This window comes from Saimiri boliviensis, chromosome 17 (genome assembly GCF_048565385.1).
Source record: "Saimiri boliviensis isolate mSaiBol1 chromosome 17, mSaiBol1.pri, whole genome shotgun sequence".
Taxonomy (NCBI): domain Eukaryota; kingdom Metazoa; phylum Chordata; class Mammalia; order Primates; family Cebidae; genus Saimiri; species Saimiri boliviensis.
The window spans coordinates 25,666,569-25,693,681 of record NC_133465.1 but is presented as its reverse complement, the minus strand read 5'-3'; positions in this window follow the sequence as shown (position 1 = coordinate 25,693,681).

Below are 27,113 nucleotides of genomic sequence, written 5' to 3'. Positions count from 1 at the left end.
GGGGCCTTTCAGAGGTGCTCTGTCCATGAGAGCCCCTCCCTTATAATGGAACTAAGGGCCTCGTAAAAGAGGATTCACACAGCATTTGGCTCACTTGCCCGTCTACCTCCCTCACCATGTAAGAACCTCCAGAGGGTACAGCATCAAGGTGCCATCTTGGAAGCACAGAGCAGCCCTCCCCAGGCAACTGAGTCTGCCAGAGTCTTGACTTTGAACCTCACAGCCTTCAGAACTGTGAGAAATAAATTTCTGTTCTTTATAAATTACCCAGTCTCAGATGTTTTTTCATAGCTGCACAATGGGTCTAAGATACATTCCAAAGACAAGTACTTTAGTGGGTAAATATGGGCAGATGGGGTCACAATTGATGAAAGACTGCAAATAAATTGTTTGCTATGACTTCTTGTATCCCTATAACATAGGGAGCTAATCTCACTCAACCCTAGTAACGCCTTATGAGGCAGGTGTCACTACCCTCATTCCACAGATAAGGAAACTTTGACAGAGGGAAACTAATCAAGTCATGGAGGCAGGATTTGAACCCAGGTCTGCCTTACTCTTAACCTGTAAATCAGCCAGACCCTCAAAAGGCTTTATAGAGGGGCTCTTGAGATCCTGGACTCAGTGTATGAAGAGCTAGAAGCCTCAAGTATAGACATCCAGCCAGACTGGGCTTCTCAGCACCCACTGGCTGTCTCTCTGACTTCCTGGAGGAGCTGTGAAGACTCTCCTTACAGAAACAGCCTTTTATCACTTCATGTTTCCAGCAATGGCTCTTAATCTCAGGACTACTTAGCAACTAATGAGGCAGAAAGGGTTAATTCCAGATCCCCAACACATGCACAAATGGATCTTCGAGAATCCCTCTCTCTGTAGTTAAAAGGATCTTGTTTTCTCCCTTTTCTTTCTTCCTTTAGGACAAACCATGGAGTGTGCAGTGGCCCCAGAGGAAGGAAGGGTTTCCTGCAGCATGGTCACTATCGATAACATTAACAACTTTGGGCGGTTTTCTTTCCATTTGCTTTCCCTCCCGGCACTAAAACCTCATTAGAGCTCTGACAGAAGAGAAATGGCTGGAGTGGAGAAAGAAACTCTTGCATTTCCCAGAAATTCTGCTCTGGGTTTCCATTGCCTGTTTCCTAGCAAGCTGGACCCACAGTGACCCCAAGAGACATGCTCAAAACCTGGCCAGCGTGGGGAGGGTTGCAGGGCAGTCCTGAGGCCCAATCAGACCCAGTTAGTGCCTCTCCATCCTGCAGGAACTGGATTTCAGAGTCCATTCTTTTGTGGTTTAGGATCACGCACACTTGGATAGGACAGAGTTTACCTGAGTCCTTTCTTGGAAGTCATAGTCTGCTGAGCAAATGAATAGTGTAAATGAGGCTGGGGAGTGGGGGAGTGTTTAACCTAATTAAGAGAATCTCTTTTTTCAAACACTTCAGCACTTTCCCTTTGCACTGTGGAGAATGACTCGCTGAATGCAGAGCTGGCCAACATGGGGCCTCTTGGAGGCCACTAGTAAACAGTACGTTGTTCTCACTGCAAAAGTCCCTGTGATCACATGAAGGAGGCAACACTGCTCAGGGGACATCTTCTCCCAGCCACTTTGGCAGAGGCTGAGAGATCAGCTCCTAGACCCTGCTCTGCCTCAAGCAGACCCGACACTAGTGCTCTGTTCCTTCTGAGCACCTGAGTTTTCATCTGGAAGGTATGAAAGCTAGAGAGATTTCTGAGATTCACTGTGGCCCTTGCCCACACTTAATTCTTGTGGTATAGCAAGCTTTAAAGATTCAGATGAGTTCCATCAACATTTACTGTGCACTTGCTGTATGTCAGAATGGTGCTGGGCGTCAAAGACATCCCTGTGCATTAGAAAGCTGTACACTCTCATGGAGTGGACTGCTCAATGTATACCCTTGTTACCCCAAGGGAGGCACTTACACACATACACACCCGAGCTTGCATAAATGTTCAGGGAGATCCTAGACCCACTAAGTCCCACCCTAGCACCTCAGATGACCAATTCCTGGTTTAGATGACCTCAAAGGTTTTCTCCAGCCCTAATGACTTATATTACAGAAAAATGCTTTTTTTCCCTATGAAATCTTCCTTATTTCCCACTGTTAATTGTAAATAAGACAGCACAAAGCCAATGTAATAGGAAGCTAGGGTAAGATTTTAGTTTTAGGTCTATTCATTTAGCCAACCACTTAAACTCTCCTTCCTGATCAACAAAATAGGGATAAAATGCTGCCCTCATGCATTGTGCATGTCACTTAAATGTCATGAATATAAAGTAAGACTACATATCCAAAGGGATTCTGGGAGTATGAAAATCAGGAATGAATGTAAAATGTTGACTCTGTCCTTACCAGGACTGTGTCTTTGTCATAGAAGGTGTGCCACATTGTGAAGCTCACATCTCATTCTTCTTTTTCTCATCCATGAAATGGATATGGTGGGTTTAATCTCACAGAATTCAGAGGGTTGGAGATAGTCTATGCAAAGGTTAAGTTTTAAGGGTTCGGTACACAGAAAGGGCTTACAGAACCGGCACCTGTTTGATGCTACTGTTGTGCAATTATTGGATTTGGAGTATTATAATAACAGTTTGCTGGTATTTTCTGCAGAGACAGTGGAAGGCGGTCCTTCTTTCTCAGCCACCTTCACCACTGGACTCCATGTCAAGGTGTATATTCCCAACAGCAGCACGCCTGCCCTGAAGTCTTAATGAGAATGAGGAGCCCTGCAGCAGCTAGAAGATGCAGCCGCTAGCCATGCATGAAGTTAATTTAGCTTCTGTAAATGTCTGGCGGTCTGGGGAGCAAGAGACAGGCTTGGCCTGCATAGATGATCCGTGCTCTGCCTGGGAAATGATGGGGGAGAAACAGCCCTCCCAAACTGAGGAGTTTCATTCTTGAAGTGACGGCACCAGAACCTGGGAAGACTGGGCTTGTTTTCATCTTAAGCTGAAAACATTTCCAAAAACATTCATTTTATTGTTTTTCTACTTACTGCTAACTCAATAAAAGTGATTCTTTTAATTAATTTCATTGTTCCTCATTGTGCTGTTTTTGAACTAAATAAAAATGTTCTTTCTGCTCTCTCCATGGCTCTTGCAGCCTCCAGCCATTTCCCGGCATTCATCAGCTCCCCAAATGCCAGAGGCAGATGAGATCTCAGACCATTTAAGCCAATCCACCTCATTTTGCAGATGAGAAAACTGAGGCCCAGAGAAGGATAGTGACCTATTCAAGGTCGCACACTGAATTAATGGCCAAGTTGGGATTCAAACCCACTTGGGAAAGGCTCAGCCATGCAGCTAACATCTGACAGTTCTTGCAAAGGCTGCGTTAGAACATGTTCTCAAACAACACATGAGCACAGGGAGGGGAGCATCACACACTGGGGTCTGTTGGCGGGAGTAAGAGAAGGACAGTAGTGGGTGGGGAGGTTGGGGAGGGATAACATGGGGAGAAATACCAGATACAGGTGACAGGGGGATGGAGGCAGCAAACCACCTTGCCATGTATGTACCTGTGCAGCAGTCCTACAGGATCTGCACATGGACCCCAGAACCTAAAGTACAATAGAAAAAAAAGAACATGTTCTCAAACAACCACAGTTGAAAACCATCTTGATGTTGTTTCCTTTTAATTTAAACGGATACACATTTATCTATATACAAAAAGGTGATGATTTTTTCCAGCTAGAGCTATTCTCCCACTTAAAAATGAACAGATGAGTTCCTGGACATTTTGCTATAAAGCAACTTTCTATTTCAGCAACCCCTTTCTTCCTATTGATTTTTTCTCATAAAATCAAAGCAGTAGATTGTTGTGAAAAGAAAACTGGCCTCTGGATTTAACAAAATTACACAGGAATGTGGCAATCTATACCAAATATCTGTTTAAAGAGAAAACAAAAGTACTCCAATGAAATATTAATAAGAATTCTGAAAATATTACCAATGCCTGGTGCTAACAGTGATAAAGTAAAAATAAGAAAGGTGTTAACTGTAGTCCAAGACAAAAAAAAAGTGGCAGTTTTTTAATCTGCTTACTGGGTTTCCCACCTTCCTCCCACTGGCAAAGATGCATTCCTTGGAGAACTAGAAATCAGCGGAGTTTACCCTCAACTAAAAATATCTCAGTACCTCCAAGTTTCCACCTGAGTTCTCTGAAACATTCTCTACTTTTGCAATCATTTAAGTTCACTGACATCTTTCCAAATATCCTTGCCTCGTTACACAGCCATGGGTGTTTATGCTATTACTGGTCAGCCTTCTGTTAAGGATGGATGCTACCCCCCATATCCATTTAGTTGCCACCTCTTTGAAAAAAAAAATCCTGATTTCTAGATTTTGCTCCCCAAACCAACCTGAGCACTTTATCCAAAACTCTCCAGAGGCCCTAAGAAGTAGTTGCATAGTGTTTCAGTTGAGACACAATTTCTTTTGTATACTGCTAGTTTCTTGAGGACTGAAGCCGTGCCTGATTTGTGCTTAAAGGGAATGATAGAGAAAGTGTATGATCTGGAGACAAAAGTCATGAGTTTGAGCTGTGGCTCTGTCGTTAGCACACCCTCCATTGTCTTACTGATGTGTTTGTGTCCTCATGATCCCTCTCCTATACTGCAAGGCAGGAATTGTCTCCTTCTCACTCACTACTATATCTCTAGGACCTAGAATGGTGTTTTATTCCTAGCAGGCTCACAGTAGGTTTTTATTGATGGGATTCTTGAAAAGACATACAGATTTGGGCCATGACATTGTGTCAAATCTTCACCTATGAAGTGGGAATAATGATATGCATTATTTTATATCCACAAGACCATTCAATCCTACAAACAGCCCAGCGCCACAGGTATTGTTATTATAATGCACATATATGAAGAAAATGAGGTATAGAGGTGAGTTTTCACGCTTGGAAAGGAGGAGCAGAATCTAGAACACAGGTAATCAATGCTGAATTTGTTGTACCTGTAGATGTTATCTTTGAAAATGGAAGAAAGACCCCGTAGTCTATCCATTGCTCCCTGGCATTAGAAGCAGAGATATTTTAATTTGTGAGAGCTCCATTAGGTATGGAAATGCACAACCCACTTCCCCTCCATGGGGGTTGGTGCTGGACCCTGGTCCTGCTCGTTAACAGAAACATAGACTCCTTGCAGCAAATTAAAGATAATCTTCTGTCCTTTCTTTGCAATTCTTAACATGTGCTTCCTGGAGAGATTGTGCTTTTAGACAAACACTTTCAGAAGTACCTATGTTGTTCTAGGAACTGTATTAGTTGCTGTGGCTGACACAAACCTGAGTCCCACACTCAAAAGAGTATATAGTCTGGTAGGTGTAGGAAAGCATTATGTTTAAGTCAACCTTGCAGCTACGAATTTACTCTTTTAATAATGCATGGATGCTATCTCATTTACATACTCCACTAGGATCATTATTTCACCAGCAACCATTCACCATCGTTTCACAGGAGGAAATGTCTGGAGTCATAAAATATTGGAAGGAATTTCAGAGCAGATAAGACCTGACTCCCACAGGTATTCCTGGAGACCAGCACAGTTCAGAGAATACATGAAATTCTCTCCCCACAGGGAAATGATTTCTTGCTCCTCTCACTGCTGCTGTCCTGCCCTCAGCACAAGCCCACAGCAAGTCCTCTTCTTGCAACGAATCTTTCTGGCCCCGTCTCCTACCGCTCCCCCATCTCTCATTCAGCTCTGGCTGCCCAGCTCTCATGGCTGTTCCTTGAACACACCTGGGTCTCTCTTATGCCAGGGACTTTGCATAGGTTCTTCTCATTGCCTAGAACACTCTTCTGCAGATAGCCATGTAGCTCCCTCAACTTCTCAAAGACTTGAAGTCTTTGTTCAAACGAAGTCTTCCTTAATCATCCCTCTCCTCAATCCCCCCTCCCACACCAGCTAGTCACAATTTAAACTATTCCTCACTATGTGGCATTCTCAGCCCACTCCCTTACTTTATTTGTTTTCACACCACGTTTCCCCATCTTATAAACTGTGTATTTTACTTGTCTATTTTTATTGTCTACATTCTAGGAAGTAGGTAGGCTCTGTGAAGATAAGGATTTTTGTCTGTTTTCTCTATTACTGTCATCCAGTGTCAAGAAAGGTGCCTAGCACAAAGTAGGCATTCAAAAAGTGAATGAATGAATACCCTGAGGAATGTCTCACAATGCTTAAACTAAAATTACATTAAATTTTAAAAAGACTCCCACTACCTTCTAAACGGGTATAGCCCTTCATAGTTTATGAAACATATTTGTATGAATAATCTCAATCTCCTTGCTATGGACTGAATTCTATTCTCCCAAAATTCATATGTGGAAGCCCTAACCCCCAATAAGACTGCAGTATTTGGAGATAGGATCTTTTGAAGATAATTGAGGTTAAATGAGGTCATAAGAGTAGGGCTCCAATCTGATAAGCCTTTAAAGAAGAGAAAAAGAAAGATATATATTTTCTCTCTCTCTGCACTGTGACGACATAGTGAGAAGGCAGCTATCTGCAAGTCAGAAAGAGAGCCTTCACCAGAAAATTGAATCTGCTGGCACCTTGATTTTGGACTTACAGCCTCTAGAATTGTGAGAAATAAGTTTTTGTTGTTTAAGACACCTGTCTATGGTGTTTTGTAATGGCAGCCTGAGAAGATGGAGACACCCCACAAAACAGACCCAGCCTAGCAGGTTTGATCATCCCATTTTCAAGACACAACAGCCCAGAGAAACTGAATTCACATAAGTTGTAAGAAGTCTGCTCTGATTCCACTGCACCAGGCTAACACAGAGCCTGGTCAACCCCCAAAGTTTGAACCCCACACAATTGGCTCTTCCCTTCACAACTACCTCCCACTACTAGTGCCCATTTTGCAAAGGGCATACAAAAAAATACATTTTTCAAACACATCCCCCAAAGAGTGAAAGTCATGAGGGTTTCCAGTGAGCATGTTGTACCTAAGCCCAAGTAAGAGTGCATATTTTAATTGGAGAGCAAAGATTTCATGTACTTCTGTCCTGCTCCCCACAATCTATATCCTTCCAGCACCACTTTTAGCTTCTTAAAAATCCACCCCAGGCTGGGCACGGTGGCTCACGCCTGTAATCCCAGCACTTCGGGAGGTCGAGGTGGGTGGATCACAAGGTCAAGAGATTGAGACCATCCTGGCCAACATGGTGAAACCGCGTGTCTACTAAAAAATACAAAAATTAGCTGGGCGTGGTGGCGCATGCCTGTAGTCTCAACTACTCGGGAGGCTGAGGCAGGAGAATTCCTTGAACCCAGGAAGTGGAGATTGCAGTGAGCCGAGATTGCACCACTGCACCCCAGCCTGGCAGCTGGCAACAGAGCAAGACTCTGTCTCAAAAAAAAAGAAAAATCCACTCCATATTTTCACTGATCCATAATCCATCCGTTCGAAATTTTTGAGAGGCTACTATCTGAGTTAACACCATCCATGCAAATTTCATTCCATCAAAGGGATCAGCAAAAAGAAATAGACCAACCAGCATTTATCAAGGGCTACTTGTGGGCTAGGTACTATATTAATACTTTGAATTTATTTTCTTAATAATCCTGCCAATTTTATATGGGATCCATCTACCTATTATAGAGGCAGAAAGTGAGGGTTCGACAGGGTTGGGTGACTTGCACAAGCTAACAGTGCTACCAGGTGACAGAGTCATCATTATTGGGCTTCACAACCTGAGTCCTCTTCATTGCATGGTGCTGCAGGTGAGAGCCATGGACCTGGAACTGCTTCAGGGGTAATTCCAGTTTCCTCATCTCTCCTCTTCCCCAGCCTTACCTCTCACACTTCCAGTATTTACCAGTTACTATTATTGCTGAAGCAATAGTAAGTTTGAGGGACACCCACCAAATATAACTACAGTAACAAAACATAACAAGAGTTAACATCATTAACTACTCAACATGCAATTATTACAACTATCCTAGGAGGAAGCTACCACTGTTCTGATCATTTTACAAATGATGGGACAGGGTATCAGGGAGATTAAGTAATTTGCACAGGGTCACACAACCACTCCAAGAAAGGACAGAGATTCAAATGTTCTCTTTTCAAGAAGTGGCTCAGCTTAATGGAGAAGTGGGAAAGCATATATCTCAACCAAGACAAATACCAAATGGGTCTACTATATGTTAAGCACAGTGCTATGCTCTGGAGGGGGATGCAAAAATGAGTAAAGGAGCTTATGGTGCTCTGCTGAGAAAGAGAAGGCTCTCACAATACAAGAGTTGAACTTGGGTACCAGAGAGTGGAGTTTACAAGGAACTCTTTAGAGTTCCACATCACTGATGTGACTACTGGAAATTCCTTCCTAACTATCCTGGGTCAGAGACAGAAAAGACTGGTTGGAGAGCCCAAGAGAGCCTCTGAGCATTAAGCCAACAGTCCTGAATCATGACAAGAGCCTCTCAGCAGAGTCCTCAAATGTACTTTTATTCAATCATTCAGATGTTTCTTCTTTGAGCATCTAAGAGGCAATATGATCAAAGAGAGACAAGGTTGTGTAATAGAAAGAATGGTAGCCTTGGCATCAAACTTGTTATAAACTCCACCTCCCCTTATTATAAGCTCTGAGACTCTGGGAAATTGCACATTTCCCTGAGGCTCAGTTCCCCAGCTGTCACTTGGGGATATTAACTCCTCATATGGCATCAGAGAAGTAAATACTATAACAGATGTAGAAACACGTAGCACACACTAACCCTCAAACCAGGTTAGCTCTTCCCACCCCTCAATGGAGCTAACACATGGTGTGAGGTGCTGGTGAAAAACAAAGAGTTTTAATGTTTGCGATTGCTTTCTAGAAGCTCATAACTTAGTTGGGATTCAGGAGACAGACCAGCAGAAGAAAATATATACTGCAGGCTGGGCACCATGGCTCACGCCTGTAATCCTCAGCACTTTGGGAGGCTGAGGTGGGCAGATCATGAGGTCAGGAATTCGAGACCAGCCTGACAACATGTTGACATCCCATCTCTACTAAAAATACAAATAGCCAAGCATGGTGGTGTGCACCTATAATCCCAGTTACTCAGAAGACTGAGGCAGGAGAATCGCTTGAACCCAGGAGGTGGAGGTTGCAGTGAGCTGTGATCATGCCACTGCACTCCAGCCTGGGTGACAGAGTGAGACTCCATCTCAAAAAAAAAAAAAAAAGAAAGAAAAGAAAGAAAGAAAGAAAAAGAAAAGAAAATATATACTGCAGTCTCCTAAGTAGTCTTTCACCTCTAATATTCCTCCCTCTGATCCATCCTGTGGAATACCCTTTAGCAACACAAAATTTATCATGTCCTTTACAACCAAGGATCTGCTAGGCATATCCCTAACAGAAATATGTCCATATGTTCATCAAAAGACAGGAAAATTTGTTCAGCATCATTCTCATTAGACAATTGTAAGACAAAGTCACACTAAGATTCCACTGCACACTTACTAGAATGTTTTAAGTCCAGAGGAGAAGCTTTTGGTAAGTATGTAGAGCACTATAATCCTCATAAGTTGCTGGTGGGAATATAAAATGGTACAAACACTTTGGAATCCAATTTAAATTGGATTCCAATTTCTTAAAACTGTAAGCAACCACCTATTACATGACCCAGCCATTTCACCTCACATATTTACCTAATAAAAATAGAAGCCTATGTCCCCGCAAAACTTATATATGAATATTTATAATAGCTTACATCCATCAACATATGAATGATAAGCAATAGAATACTACTCAACAATAAAAAAAGACAAACGATTATATACCTAAACAGGAGTAAATCTCAAAAGTAATTATCCCATGTGAAAGAATCCAGACTAAAAACAGCACATGTTGTATGATTCCATCCACATAACATACTAGAAAATGCAAATTAGTATCTAGTAAGGGAAAGCCAATCAGCGGCTGGCTGGAGACAATGGAAAGGTATGGGGAGGACAGGAGGGAGGGATGACAAAAGAGTAGAAGGAAAACATTGATGGGGACTATGAATTTGTCCCCTATCTTGATTGCTGTGATGGTGTCATCCATTTATGTCCAAACTTATAAAATTGTTTAATTTGAGACAGCACTTGGTTTGAGCTGTTGGGGAGAAAGAGTTTTAATGCAATGCTTTTTACTGCTTTGTAAGAGCTTATAATTTAGTTTATTGACAATTTATGCCAATTATAATGAAATAAAGCTATTTTAAGGACATGTATTGGAATGTTTATAGCAGCTTTACTCATAATAGCTTCAGATGAGACACAGTATAAATGTTCCTCAACAGTAAAATAAATGTTTATATATTTGCAGAATATTATACAGCAATGAAAAGGAACAAATTGCAATTACACACAACAACATGGATGATTGTCACATAGAGCTGAGCAAAATAAGACAAAAAAATACATACTGCATGATTTTACATATAGAAGGTTGAAAATATACATGAAATACACCCATTGTGTCAGAAATTAGGAGAGCAGTGACTTTTGGGGAAGAAGGAAGGGCATAGTGGCGCAGTAGGCCAGGAGCTCCTGGGGTGCTGGTGATGCTGTATTCCCCGGTTCAGGTGATTCATTTACGGTGGTATCCTCTTACAATAATGCATTAAACTGTAGACATGTGAATTCTCTATTTTTCTATATGTATGCTGTGCTTTACTAAACATATTTAATTTTGAAAGGTGATTACAGTGGTAAGTGATAAAAGGTAGTATTGATTGGGGCTAAACAAATGCCTTAAATGGAGAGGGGATGGAGGGCAGTGATGTGATTAGGAGGAAGAGCAAAAGAGGTCTAAGGCTGGGTAGCCAGGAGTAGAAGATGCCTAGGCACTTTTGGTTTGACAGAAATTTTTCCATTCCTACGATGCAAAATGATTTCAAATATATAAATTTTAAAACTTTGCATTCGTTTAGTGCTTTATATTTTACAGTTTTCAAGGTTGCAGTCCTGCAAGGATAAGAACTGTGTTAATCCATGCAGAAAGCAGATATTCAGCAAATGTTTACTTGAGTGAATTAGAAACACTTTTACCTTCACTAATTTAATGATTTCTCACAAGGACTCTGTAGATAAGCAGGGTGAGAGTTATTAGTTTCTTTTCATAGAAGGGAAAACCAAAGCTCCTAGGAGCTCAGGCCTCTTGCAGATGGGGGCAAAGGATGGGTGTGTTTTGAATCCTGGCTGATGGCCTTTGAGCTCTGTGACCTTGGACAGGGCTGGAACCAAGAGTGAAATCCCCTGCCTTCAGCTGCAGCCTCCCTCCCTGGCCCAGTCATGAAAGCAAAAAATGGGTCAAGTTCTAATTCCCTAATGGAGAGGCACACAGTGCAAAATTGGTGACCTTTGCTATTCCAAAGGCACGCATATTCTCCCTGTTGAGGACACACAAAGATGCAATAAATTATCTTTGTTTTTATGGATAAAACATTTCATACAAAATAAAAGCGAACCATATCCTTGAATCTCATGCATGCACATGTGCGCGTATACACCACACACACACACACACACACACACACACACATACACACACACACGCACACACACAGCCCAGGAAGAAGGCCTGAAGGGACAGCAGCCAATCCCTTTGGAAGAACTGAGGGCTGCCAGAGGATGCCCAGGCAGAAGCTAAGTCATACTGTCCCTGGTGAAAATCGCTTAGGGTAATTATATCCCCAGAGAATACCAGCTTCCAGATGGACCCCAGAGCATCGTTTACATACAGTCTTTTAGGCCAATAACATGATTCTAATGAAGCAGGAAGGAAGAACAAGAATAATAAAATTAAAAAGTCAAATCTTCATCCTTAATCTCTAGGGCTGCAAATAGGATGTAGCTGTGGTTCAGAAGCAGAGAAAGGTGAGGTGGGGGAAGAAGCCCATTTTGAAAGCGGACAGGTATTCCTAAAATGGTCATGAAAAGGGTGAGTTTTAATCTCAGTTTCTGCAGCTTGATCCACATCCCCTTGGAGGAAGACAGAACTTTTCAATGAGGAGGCACCTAGAGGAGGACCAGAAAAGGAAATCCTGAATTTACCCGTTTGTTTCCATATCTCTCTTCCACTTGAGAAGTCCTCAGAGGATGCAGCCTTTAGTGGATATGTTTGTTTGGGGTTGAAGGAATGGTGTCTAGGGATGAGTACAGGAGCCCTGGTTGGAGACCTTCCAGCAGGCATGTCCTCTCATCTATAGTGTCCTGCTGATGAAGACTTCACATTTTCACATTTCCCTTGGACTGCTCATCATTGGGCATCCCATGGTTCAAATGCCTCTGGAAGACTATTACTTGGAGTTACTTTCATTTATTTATTCAGCATCTTCTCTGAGACACATACTAAATGTCCAGAGATGAACAAGAATGCTTTCTGCCTCTTGCTCTCAGTGAGCTCACAGTCAAACACAGGATTTGGACAAGGAAAATGATTCCTAGGGTGTGTTGAATGCTTCCATAGAAGGATGTGCTTAATGAGACCAGGGGTGGGGAGGAATGTGGATGTGACATCCTCTATCCTTCTCTTCCAGATTTTGAGAACCTGTGCAGGCCTGTGCCAGCCACCCTCACAGCATATAATCCTGCCTAGCATCCAGAAAGTCCCCACCACTCTTCCCCTCCATCTCCTCTTCTTTGCCAAAGCAGGTAATAATATTTCCAAAGTACAACCTCCCCATCCCCATGTAAGGTAAACTAAAATATTATCCATGGCCAATGTCAGCCAGAGTTATGCCAGGGAACAAAGCAAGTTCTATAGCAGCTGCTTCTATATGAATATACTCTTAAAAGAAGATAATTAAAGCCATAGTCTTCTTTGAAATCTGGGGCCCCTAATCTCTCTTCTACCTGCTGAGACTCTACCTGGAATTCTACCTTTGGGTTCGCCAATTTTCAGTCTTTCCCAAGAAGATTAATGGAAAAACTGCAAGACCACTGACCAAGGCCTTGGGACATGTAGGCTGCATCCCCACTGCTACTGTCTGTCTATCTGACTTTGGGCAAGTTACTTTCCCTGCATGGACTTCTGTTTAGTCTTCTGCAGAATGAAGGATTAAAGAGTTGTTTTATGTTTAGAACAGGTGAAGCCTTAAGGGTCATAAAATAACACATCAGCAAAGACTAGTTTACCCCTGGCTGAAAATTGGTTCTGAAAGAGAGAAGGGCAAGAAGAAGAAAACTGGGGTAGTGCCTACACAAACAAGGTCACTGACAATTTCTTACAGCCTTGTATACACACACCACTCCTCACATCAAAAGCTTAAATGAGTCTCTTTCTGTTGAATCTAGCCAGCCTTGTAAATTGCTTTGGTCCATGGAAGATGGAGGTCGTTTCACTGTCCCAGTTTAGAGTTTTGGGGACCAGAAAACTCTCACTTTTTCCCTCTTGGAGTCCTGCACCACAATGTCAAGAGGCCTGACCATCCTGCTAGGGAGACCAAATGGGGTGTTAGAGATGCCTTTTTAGTTCTGCACTGTTTCAGCCATCTCTGCTGAAACATCAAACGTGAATGAAACCATATTGAATTTTCAACCCTAGTTGAGCTCCAGATGTTTGCAACCACAAGCAAGTAAGACGAGCAGAAGAACTTTCCAGCTGAGCCCTACCCAATTTACCAATTTATGAGCAAATAAATCATTGTTATTTTAAGTCACTAAGTTTTGGACTGGTTTGTTACAAAGCATCAGATAACCAAAACAGGTACAGAGGTAAATGCCGTAAGTGACAACCTTACAAAGGCTAGTGACTACAGTTAGAGGTTTGGATTAGGGATAGCGCTTTGGGTTGTGCAATAGTACCTGAGAGAAACTGAACAGTGAAAATGTGTTACAAAGACATTTCATTGTCATGGAATATGTTGTCACAGGAATTAACCAATGCTGGCTGGCCAAGCCCATGCAGATGACCCTCTGCCAAAAACTGAAAGCTAGCTTCGTTCCAAACACGGAAGAGGTAAAAATTGTTATCCATAAATGCCCAACTTATTTCCATGCTGCCCTCCTCCCCCACGAGTCCAACTCTCGTTCAAAGGATTAGAAATGAAAAACCATGGAAACAAATGGCTTTGTGTAGTACTGAATGGGAAATATAGCAGCTGGGACTTAGAAAAGCAAAAGCTGTTGTGTTGTTAATAACACTTTTATGGGTGATTTTGTTGTCTTTGATTGTAAAAGAGTAATATAAGCTCCAGTTTGTTCTTCCAAGCCTGGGGGGTAGGCTTTCCTTATAGAACTCCCTGTCTGTTAGATTTACTCCCAGCTGAACCACATACACCCTCAATCCTCTCCCTCCCAATATTAATCACAATAGCTACCAATTTTTGAGAACTCTCCATGCCAGCCATTGGGCTACAGATCTTATGCTATCTCATTTAGTCCTTATAATGAGCCTTTGAGGACATACTTATGCCCATTTGTACAGATTAGAAAACTGAAGATCAGAGTATTAATTAATGTCTTATACCTAATAAATGGTACAGCTGATATTTAAAGTGAGGTCTGCAAGGCCCCAAAGCCCATGCTCTTAACCATTTCTCCAAACTGAATATAGCTCACACTTCTGACTGTTATCAGGGCCACCCATTTATGCATATGTACATCCATGTATTCAACATATATGTAATGAGCACCTACTTTGTGAAGTAACAAACAATACATTAATGAACAAGACAGATATCATCTAAGCCTTCATGGAGCCTACAGTCTCCAAAACAGATTCCTACCATGACATTCACCATAAACCCTCACTTTACAATATCCTGAAACCCCCTTCCATATTCCAACCTCCTCAGTCCCTCATCCCTACTTCCAGCCATGACTCTAACATTCTGTCACATGGTCCTGACTTTGTTCTTTGCTATTCTTGACATGATGTATATCTTTCTCCTGAAAAGACTAGGGTATTTTCATTACACCAAAGGGCCACATTTCCACCCAATTATACCCATGCCCTTTTCAGTATGACTTTGTAGTTCTTTCAACCAAGTGTTGGAATCTTTCCACCCCCTCAGTCTGGGCTATTTTGCTGACTTGCTATGGCCAATGAAATGCTGCAGAAATGACAGTGTGCCAGTTCTGAGCCTGCAGCTCAAGAAACTTGAATGTGTGGACTCACTCTCTGGTACCTCTGCCTCCACTGTGAGACTGCAGCTCTTATGAGTCAGTCAATATTCTAGGAACTGAAGAGAAAGTTGTAAAAGAAACAAGCATGGTCCTCACTCAGACAAAGTTTACACCCTGGTAAAGCAATAAATCATAAACGAGAATCTTGGATTTTCCAGGTCAGAAGGAACCATTATACAACCTCAAATAATGCTCCAATTTCATACCAAAACCATAAGGTTTCAGACCCTTTCAAAAACAGGGAGCTCATTAACAAAGCAGTTCCAGTTTTTGATGAAACACTCTTAGAGAGTTTTTTCCTCTGGTGAATAGATGCCCATCTATTGGGAGTGTCCACACTTTTATTTATGGATCTTTCTCAGGACCATCTGCAACATGTCTAACTGCATATGTGTTCTGAGTTCTTTCACATTTAGGATACATCTTCTTAATTCCCTTAGCTATTCCTTTGAGACCCCTTGCCATTCCCTCTCCTGAAGTTGCTACCTTTTTCTACATTCTTCTAAAGTTTGGTTCAGAGAAATAAACTAAAAATGTATCAACTTCTTATACTATATTCCTCTTGGTGCTTCAGATTCCTTCATTTAAATTAAAGAAATTGAACTCAGAGGCTTGCAAGGAAAGATAGGAGATTGCAACGGAATGAATCCTAGATGCTTAACAGCCTCTCTCTGTTGTGCTTTATTTCCAGCACTGTTGTTGAAGCTTCCCATCCTCCCATCACTTCCCAAGCCAAGGACTTTACCTGTAAAGTCCTACTGGGCAGTAAAGAGATTTGAAATCAGAAGAGCTGGTTCTGAATCCCAGTTCTGGCACTTTACAGCTAAATGACCTTGGACATATTACGTAACTGCTCTATAGCAATTTTTTTATTCATAAATCTAGACCATCACTTTTTTCCTTCCAGCTCACAGAAATTGGGTAGGCTACAAGTGAGGGCATGGTGTGCTGTGTGTAAACACAGTCCTCCATTGGATGCTGCGCAGATCAGAGGTGGCATGTTGGTGCTGTTGTGGGAACTACAGACCAGCCACATACTGAACACTATTCTATTTATGAGATATATTTATTGATGGACTTGGGGGCTCTGCTTCTCTGTGAAAATTCAATATGATATTAATAATTCCAGAGAAGAGACCGTGTAGCAATAATTGTCTCTCCTAATGGGTATATCATGTTTTGTGATGTTCTGAGAAAAGAATGATGTTTAGGAATATGTTGTGGTGGCCAGGAGCTATAGCTCACATCTGTAATCCCAGCTCAATCTTACACTTTGGGAGTCTAAGAGGGGAGGATCACTTGACCTCAGACGTTCAACATACAGAGACCCTGTCTCTACAAAAAAATTAAAAATTTGCCAGGTGTGGCAGTACATGCCTGTGGTCCAAGCTATTCAGGAGGCTAAAGTGGGAGGATGACTTGAGTCCAGGAGATCAAGGCTACAGTGAGCCATGGACTGTGTCACTGCACTCCAGCCTGGACAACAGAGCAAGACCCTGTCTCAAAACAAACAAACAAACAAGGAAGATATTGTAAGCAATAGTCCTGGAAGGGGAAATTTCAGGATGGTAAGAGAGCCCTCCCAAGCTGGACTAAGATCCAACTGGCCCAAGGTCCTGTCTTGTCCCATTCCAGGAATAGACTATTTCCTACCACACATTGCACCCTTCTCCTGCCCACCCACCACACTGGCCCTGCATTTTCTGTCTCTGCTTCCACCTCTCCTTGGCTCCAAAATCCTGCATGATCAAGCCCATCCTCCTCAGTGGGGCTCTTGAACACTCTGGTCACTCTGGCTTCCCACCTCCCAGTCAGATCCAATGGTCATGCACTTCTAAATTCTATCCTCTATCAAAATCCACTGTAATATTTCACATCTGCATGATATAAAACATGCAATTCCTTTCAACTCAAAGTCCCTGTCTGCCTTAATTCATCTGATCAATTCTACTTACCCTTCGAAACTTCAAAACTCTTCAGAGAATTTGTCTCCTTCAGGAACCCAAGCTGATAATCTCCAGCAAACCTGCTCCATGAAGGTAATTACTCTTTCTTCTGTGTTCATGTTAGACCTTCAATAAACCCTGTTTCTCACATATTGAAACTTTTTTTTTACCTGTCTGACTTCTCAACTGTGAGAGCAGAGTTGAGGCCTCAGCTATTGCTGAGTCTCCAGCCACAGCTGAGTCTCTAGCAACAAGCCTGGTTTGGCACATGGAAAATGTTTGAAACAGATTAGAAGAAGGTATGAGTATATCAAGTAAGCAAAAACACTGAAATGATTTTTCGTAACAATCTGTACTCTGATCCCCATCCCAAAGCTGAGTATCATAATCTTTCTACATGCCTGAGCCCTAAAAGGCAAAGGATAGACCCAAAAAGAAAAAAGGAGAAAATATAACACAGTCCATCTTCTCTTATGAGACAAGAGTTTGTGATTGCCAGAAAAATGTGTAAATTGCAGCACAGATTATTTGTCACCACATCGTGAAAGGGCAGAAATGGAGCTATTTTTTACAACTTCAAAAACATGCACAGGTTGGGGCTACTGCAGTGGAAATACCAGGTCTGTTATATACAGATACAGTGAGGTAGTAAAAAAAAAAAAAAAAAAAAAAACCTGCTTCTCTTTGAGGGGTGGGGGCAGGGTGATGGCTGACATGGTTACTCATAAGGCTGCTCGGCTGCACAAGATTTTTGAAAAACCTCTTCCCACTTAATCAGAATATCAGAATCATAGAACTCAAACTTCAGGATCCTGTGGACAAATTCTATATTGGAGAATTTTTGTCCATTTACAGATTTTAATCCTCTAAAAACTGATCTCTATTTTTAGTTTCCATCTCATTAAATACGAAAGACCTTCATTGAGCATCCACTCTGTGCTTAATGAAAAGAATAAGCAACTCTGAATACATCACCCCAACCTCAAGCAGCTTATAGACTACATAGGAGCATGTGGAAGTTGTGTTCACAATCACACAGCCACTTAATGCAGAGCAAAAGATGATGAATGAGAAGTTCAAAATGTGAGCACTCAGAGGAAGACAAAAATAGCACTTTGGAAGGATGAGGCCAAGATGTTGATGGCCAGGGTTTCAGCTCTAGTACCCAGCTCCTCACTATTTTCAGGAAAGGACAACCTGCAGATGGCTGAATGCCTGCATGCACACTTGAGATGAAATGGGTTGTGATTGAGGCTTGCAGATAGGTATTTATTTCCATAAATCAAACCTGCTCTCTCTGCTGCTGATTTGGAGAAAGAAATACTTCCAGACTTAAGATTCTTTATTGTGCAATTGCTTTCCTGCAACTCTTGGGTGTAGGTTGGTTTGTCCAGAAACCCCAAATTCCAGAGAACAGCAGAGAAGAGTGAGTGATTTTGCTTGATACTAGCAACATCACAACTAATCCCTTTCTCAAACAAGCTCATGGCAGCAAGCAAACTGGTGACGTGTGACTTCTCTTTAATCCTCTTAGCTCATCTCCCTCTAGTGAATCCAAATGTTACCACTGCCAGGGACTAGCATCCTGGAGCAGGGCTGAGGTGGAAAATGCACAGGATCTGTTCTCGGAACACATGGGTGGGTCCCTAGCTCTGCCACTTTCAGCCATGTACCTTTGGTTAGCAGCAGCCTCCCTCAGCCTGCCTTAGTTCCCTCACCTGTAAAATTGGATTGATGATCTAGGGATCACAGTAGAAAATGTACATGAAATCCTTATTAATTGTAAAGATAAGTCAGGACTGACTATCAGTTATTTTCAAATTGTGCATATTTACTCTTCTTAAAAGGCCTGGTGCCCTTCTGAATAGGCACGGAGATTCATGCCTCCTTCGCTTTTGGATTTCCTCAACCTGACAAAAGATCTGGCACTTAATGAGCACCTCAATGCATACTTGTTAAATTAATAAGTGAACAAATTGCAGCATGTTACCCTGGAGGTTAAGGCTTCTGTCCTCCTTCCAAGCTGAAACGTAAAGAGAGAAAATTTAATCTATAAAACATTTGGAATTATCAGCATGAATTCTAAAATAATTAAAATTTTCTGAATAGAGTGTGTGTGGTGTTTGTGTGTGTGTATGTTGATTTTTCCTTCTGGTAACTGCAAGTCTACATTAAATTTGAAGAACATCTTGCCCTAAAATGGTTTGGCTCCTGGTTATATGAATGTATTTTGCTTAGTACTAAGAGGATGGAGATGGGTTACTAAGTCAGATGCTTGGTTCTCATTCTTGATCGATTCATCCACTGTTTCATTCATTCATCCATCCATCCATTTATCCATCCATCCATCCACTTATTCATCCATTCACTGGCAGGAATTTGTTCCAAAGCACTGACTGTGTGAAAGCTCAGCCTTATTACAAGATGAAAAATGTTGGAGCAACCTTCTGGCTGACATACCACCACTGATCCTTCCAGACCTTACTGCCCCGGAGCCAAGAAACATTTTAAATCTTACCACTGCCCCCACATATGTCATTCAGCACCACCCCTTATCTTTAGTTTTATAGTTTCGGGGACCAAAATGCTGAGACTTTCTTCCTATAGATATCATTCCTGTAACTGGAGTATATTGCCACCAGCATCCTCCAAAAATCCCATCTTTGAAAAGACTGTTCATGGCAAGTGTGAGTCTACATGGAGAATGGCAACGATTGCTTTGGAGTGTAGAACATGTGACTGGACTGAATACATGAGGCACTTATTGCCTCCCCATTGTCCTTGCACCCTCTTTCTGTGGCTGTACCCAATACAACTGCTCTATCTTCCTCATCCCTAGGTGTATAACCCTGCCTAGGAATCTTACTTTTCTAACTTTTCTTCTTTTGAGATGGACTTTCACTCTTGTCACCCAGGATGGAGCGCAATGGCCTGATCTCAACTCACTGCAACTTCTGCCTCCCAGGTTCAAGCGATTCTCCTGCCTCAGCCTCCCAAGTAGCTGGGATTACTTGCACCTGCCACCATGCCCAGCTAACTTTTTGTATTTTTAGTAGAGACAGGGTTACACTATGTTGGCCAGACTGGTCTCTAACTCCTGATCTCAGGCAATCCACCTGCCTCGGCCTCCCAAATTGATGGGATTACAGGCATGAGCCACCATACCCAGCCAAATCTCACTTTTCTATCCCTCATCTTTTTTCCTTTCACCCTCCTTTCCTCTGACTATTCCAATTTTATACTTAGTTATGCACCAGACCAGATCTAGGCTTGGATGGATAAAAACTCTTCTGCAGTGCTTACCACATTCTCTACCCTTTATTCCACTTCCTTCATGTTCCAACCACTGCTCAACCCCTAAGAAAAAGAACATTTCCTTCTTATGCTTTATGCCTCCAAATTTTGTTCTCCCTGGGTTGCTGCCTCTCTCTCAGGCTGGCGGCTCCATTGTTATTATGATCATATATTAAGTTTAATGCCTCCACAGGCATTTTACACACTCATAAAAGTCAGGCCCTCTAAGAGCTCCCTGTGCTGAAAACAGTGAAAATGCTCTCCCAGGCCTTAGTACCATTATGGCCTCTAAATGTGCAAAGCTGGGTGGTGGCCATTTATTGTTGTCTTTGTAACTCTTGATGATAAATATAGCATTTTGAAAAAGCTCAAGTTATTTCCCAGGTGATAAGCAGAGCTGAAGTGATTACTTCCAGTTGAGCAACATCCCACAGTACTAGTGATACGAACAGGTGACATTTATTGAGTTTATACTATATGCCAAACTGTGCACTAAACGTTTTTATATGCATTAGTCCACATAATCTGCCCAATTACCTAAGCAACAGGTATTATTTAATTTCAAATAAACATTTAATAATAGCAGAAAATTGAGACACAGAGAAATTAAATACTGAGTTCAAGGTCATAGAGCATAGAGGTGGAAAACCTGGGATTATTAAAACTCAGGCTGTCTGGCTTCAAAGCCAACCACTTAATCATGCATAGTTACTGGCATTTGGAAGAGGTCCACCTTTAAGGTGTAGGAAGCCAAATATAGGTGGGACTAATTAGCAGATGTTTTTAGTGTGCTCCTCTTTCTATGAAAGCCATGCCCAGAGTCTTCTTTTCTCAGTTCCTGACAAGACTCAAGTACCCATAGGACTGCCATTCTGTACAGGCTTTGTCTTTGTTTTCTCCAGCATAGTAGACAATGGATAATGAGAGCAAAAGACTCAGACCAGAGCAGACCTGATTGTAGAGTGGGAGTTGTATGTACTGCAAACCTGCACAGGAGATGAAAGAGCAGCAAACCATATGCTCTTTCCATAGAACACTAACTCTGTAAATAATCTTACATGTGCCCTTGTCCAGTTTCCCAAAAACGGGTACATGAATTGATTAGCCAGATTATTTCCATTGCTTCTCTGTCTTCCTGCTTTATAAACAGTGTTTTCACTCCACACATCCCTTTACCTCATTGCTCTTCATTTTCCTCATTCAAGACATCTATGAGTTACAATATTATTTTACTTGGGAAACATTGATGTCAATGAAGTACCTTTTTGAAGTATGAGGAAACCAAAGCTCAGAGAGGCTGTTATTTGCCCAGAGCCATGAAACATGTTAATGCAGAGTTTAAGTTTGTACTTCCTGACTCACAGTGTGGTACTCTTTCCAAGCATTGAGTGGAAATGTCTGGATGCCCTCCTTTCCCAGATCACTTCCATCACAAGGATGGGCTGCTAAACTCATACTGGTGGCATCATACTCAGTACCAGCCTTTCTGAATAGTCTCCCATAGTACCAATTCACACATATATATTTGCCAGATGGACTTCAAAACATGCCAAAATAGCTATCATGCCGTACACGACATTTGCTCCCACTGCATCCTCAGTCTCACAGTCGTTACATTTACTGCTGTCCATGGTGCTAGTCAGAGCAACACAAAAGGACTTAACGGGTACATGAATTGATTAGCCAGATTATTTCCACTGCTTCTCCGTCTTCCTGCTTTATAAACAGTATTTTCACTCCACACATCCCTTTACCTCATTGCTCTTCATTTTCCTCTTTTAAGACATCTATAAGTCAGAGCTTAACCTCAGGGCTCAAGGAGACAACATAGTTGAAAGATAACACTCACTGATGCATAGAGACTCGCAAAACAGAAAGCAAGGCGCTGTTTCAGGAATTTTGTATAAAATGGCAACTGAGAGAGACATTGTGCCTGTCTTCATAGTCTATCTTCTAGTGAGAGGAAAGTTGAGCAAGTAACCAAAAAGTATCATTGGGAGGACTTCTTGAAGACTGGAAGCACGAGAAGAAAACAGTCACATGAAGAATGTAAGGAGAGAGATCTGTCAGAAAAAAATGACTCATCCAAAGGTCCTGCATTTGGAAAAATCTTGGCATACTTAGCTATCTCTCAGAGAGTCCAGTGGCACTGAAGTACAGGAAGGCAGGAGGGAAGAGGAAGAGGGTATAAAGTGGCCAGCAGTTAGGCGGTGCAGGACCATTTAAATCACAGCATAGGCTTTTCTCTATCTGCACTAGAAAGCCATTAAATGGATTTAAGGTATAAAGAGATACAATTCAATTTGCATGTTAAAATGACATCTTATTATGGGAAATTTCCAACATTTACAAAGTAATCAAAATAGTATAATGAACCTTCATGTGTCTATCACCCAGATTCAACAATTATCAAAATTTTTTCATTCTTGCATCATTTATAGATCATTAACTCCCTGCCCTCTCGCTTGTTTACTATTTTTTACAGTTCTATTTTCCTCTTTTCTGAGGTAAAATTTACTTACAATAAAATGTACAAATCCTAACTATTATTTTGACAAATGAAACTCACATTGTTACCTCAGAACATTTTCATTTTCCCAGAAAGTTCCTTTATGTTGTCTCTTCATCAATCCCTACCAATTAACCTCCAAGAAACAATGACTCTGCTTGCCTTTTTATCTTAGATTAGTTTCGCTTATTCTAAAAGCTCATATTCATGGAATCATATAGTATTTTCTCATGTCTGACTTCCTTCACTCAGCATGTTTTTGCTGTATCTGACTTCTTTCACTCAGTATGTTTTTAAGATTCATTTATGTTGTGTGTATCAGTAGTTTGCTTTTTAAAAACTGATTAGTATTCCATTGAATAAATACAAAACATCTTTGTCAATTAACTTGTTGATGGACATTTGGATTGTTTCCAATTTTTGGCTAACGTAAATAAACCTGCTATGAATGTTGTACAATTATTGCTGTGGACATATGTTTTTGTTATTCTTGGCTAAATACCTAGGAGTAGAATTGATTAAACTTTAAGCATTGAGAATAGAGTAGGGGGGCAGGGATGGTGGCAAGAAAAGCAGTTAAGAGGCTACTACAGTAGTTGAGAAAAGAGATTAGGATGACTTACACTGGGCAGGAATTTTAGTAAGACTGTCAGAGGACAGATTTGAAATAGATATTGATAAATATGGTCAAGAATATTTGTCAGTGAAGTAAATGTGAGGGGTGAGAGAAATGGAAGAATGGTCTCTAGATTGACAAAACTGGGTGCCTATGAGGATCTTTTACTGCAATTAAGAAAGTAGAGAAAGAAAAATAATTTAGGCAACATACAAGGATTTCCATTTGCAATGACAAAGGCATGGCAGAATAGACATTGAGCAGGTCCATGGAGCCTGCAGCTTGGGAAAGAGGCTGACCCGCCATCACCTGGCACACAGCTTCTGCACTGCCCAGGATCTGCCTTCTCCCTAAAATACTTCAAGATCTTGTGGAGGAATGGAAAACAGGTTTTGTTATGAACCAATTCTGGTAAATTGGGAATAGTTACCTGTAACACTGTGCAAAGAAAGATTCTGAGACCACATTCTGGGCTGGCAGGTAAGGAATGCTGTGAGTGGTAAGGCATGTCCTTTGGGACATGGAGTAGTAGTACAATGAAAACAACTCAGATATTTTCTATGCCTGAGAAAATAGAAGTGCATGACCAAAACAACCTAAAAAGTGAAGAGTTTGCTATGGAATAATTAATTTATAATGCAGACCAAAGCCCCAATTCTGCATATAGATTGACCCACTATAGGTCAATCTATATTATTTACTTCTCAATTTGAATTCCTCTACCAAAGAACCTACTGATTCAGTATCCTTCAGGTTCTCAGTGAATGCTTTTGACTTTTCACCTGGTCTCTGAATTGCAAAAATCCCAGAATATGCTGAATTCCTCATCCTTGTCTGGGATCCTCTCATATCTTGAGGTTAAACAACCCATTTGTGTGAAAACACACTTCAAAGTATTTCAAACTTTTAAATACAATGATGAATCATTTAAATACCCTGGGGGAAATGACAAAGAGTGGATTAGACAAATAATCAATGTGTAATAGTTGGCTTCTTTTTTTCATTCCCAATTGAAGCCATAGGTGAATTGTTCTCATTATTAATAAAACTATCTATGCATTTATTTATTCATTCATATAATCATCAAGCTTTTATTAGCCACTGAATTTATGCCAGGCTCTGTACTTGGCCCAGAGTATAGAGACACATAAATCTAGACATGTAAATAACACCAAGGAGAGTTGGATACCACGTTCCTTTGTTAAATATTCCAAGGCAAGTCAGGGAAACTCTTTCGGAGATAGAAAATCTAAACACAGTCTTGAAAAACAAATTAAAGGTTTCTCTGAAGGAAGCATTGGGAAAGGATATTCTAAGCAGAGAAGCCAGCATGAACAGGTCTGAACATGGGACGGAGCAACTGGTGTGTTAAAGACTGAGGAGGGTGTGATTGAGGAAACAGGGCTGTCGCAGTAGAGGTGAGTGCCTACCTGATGATCGAACTTGGTGCCATTATGGCTGCGATGGGTGTCATTACTGGAGCTTCAGTAGGAGAAGGGATGTAATCAGACATGTTTTTAGAAAGATTTTGTAGTAATGCAGCGACTGTAGGAGGGGAGGAAATACAACAGAAAGAAAATTGCTGGCAGAAAGCAACTGGAGGTGAGGAAGTGAGGAGAAAGAAGGTGATGCGCAGAGGCAAGGGGGGCATGGATTAGGACTGGGGATTAGGATTAGTGCTAGTGCTTGGCAGTGGAAACTAAAGAGAGAAGAAGAAGGTTCAGACAATGACAGTGTGTGTGTGACTGAAAATGGAAACCACATAATGTACCTGTGCAGGATACTTCGGAAATGCCTGTGATAGAACCAAAGTCTGTCTGACTCCAAAGCCAATACTTTCCACGTTTCCACACTCCCAGGTGGCTTGATTCTTGTTCCCACCTCTGCCTGCAGTAGCCACGACAAACCTCAAAGAGCCCACAATCCTGAACACTTTTAAATCTACACGCATGCACTTGTGTGCCTGTATACCTCTACCTACCTAAACATGGTCTAATCCTACTTATTTTTCTCTAAAACCTAACCCAGCTTTCTCCTTGTCCAAGAAGACTTGTCACATCTTCTTCCCTGAAAATTGCAGATTTCTAAACTCTAACCTCTATATTTACTCTTGTCTCTTTGTACGTTTTGCCTTAAATCTGAGTTGGTTCTGTACATGTCATCTTCTGGCTAGACAGTGAGCTTGCTGAGGCTGCCTATGTAAGATTCATCACTGAGCCTTCTTTGGGGGTCCAGTCATACTGAATGACATAAACCCTTGTTGCATATGCTACCTCACTGGGCCATCTCACCTGTCCAGACAAGTTTATCATAACTACCATAGATCATAACCACCTTATAGATGAAAAAACAGAGCCGGAAGGAACAGCCCGTGAATCCAGATCTACTCCTTTGTTCTCTCATCTCTGGTAGTCCTCATTCCCAGGACTACCCACTGTGAACTGGATACCAGGGCTTCACGGTTACAGTACGTTATTAAAACAAATCCTTGGCTCAGACTTTCATGCTTGTAGCACTAGCTGCTCAATTAAAAGACAGGCAGTAGGCCTTGAAATGCTGTCCTTGAAACCTTCTTCTCTTTGTTCTCTCCCCCGATCAACTGACTCTGTGAATCTCAGGGAAATATATTAACATTTCCTCCTACATATTTAGGGGACAGAGATGCGGATACCCCTGTTTTCCCTATGGGAATGCAGATACTTAAGATGGAGCAGGGGAGGATAGCAGAGCTAGTTGGTCTTCCAGGGATGCCATGTAGCAGCCTCATGCTCACTGAGTACTTGCCATGTACCAAGTACCACACACTAAGCATGTCATTTGGGTTCTCTTCTGATAATATGCTAAGTGAGTAGTATGACCTGTATTTCACAGAAGAGGAAAGTGATGCCCAGTGATATGAAGGAACTTGTCCAAGTTCATACCACCAGCAAATGGAAGAACCAATATTTAACACTTTTTTAGAGATCATGGCAAACAGGAGGCAGGACTCGATTGCAGCTCTGGAAGAGCAGCATGCGAAGGCTTGCATTGTAGATTTTAGCTCTGAATCAACTGCAAGAACAAACCAGCAATCCTCAGAGGACCCACATACTACCCTCTGAAGGAAGTCGCCTGCTCCTGCAGGTCCTGGAAGACACCCCAAATACTGTGAGTGCTACAACTGCAGAAGTGGGAAAGGGAGACCCTTCTCTCCCAACCCTTCTCTCCCTACTGGAGAGGCTGAAGGTCTGTTTGTGGGGGAAACTTCTGACTTTACATGGAGCTGAGTAAAGTTAGAAAGCCAAGCAAAATACAGGGGAAAAAGAAGCAGCAGAAAGACCCTGGGAGCTCACTAGGTCCCCAAGCAGCCATTCCTGCCTGGCACCACAGAGATCCATCAGGAGGGTGACCAGAAGAGCAGGAGGTAAAACTCCACAAGGAAAAGGAATTCTCTAGCTGAGCTTTTTAACAACTTGGATGAGAAGCCTCCCCACCAGAACTCAGTGGAGGGCATGAATCGGGTGTGCAGACTTCACAGGCAGGGGAATAACTAAAGTCCCTTTCTTTCACAGCTGGGAGGAAAATGGCCTTGGGCAAGTTTTCAAGCCCATCTCACCCTCCACCTGG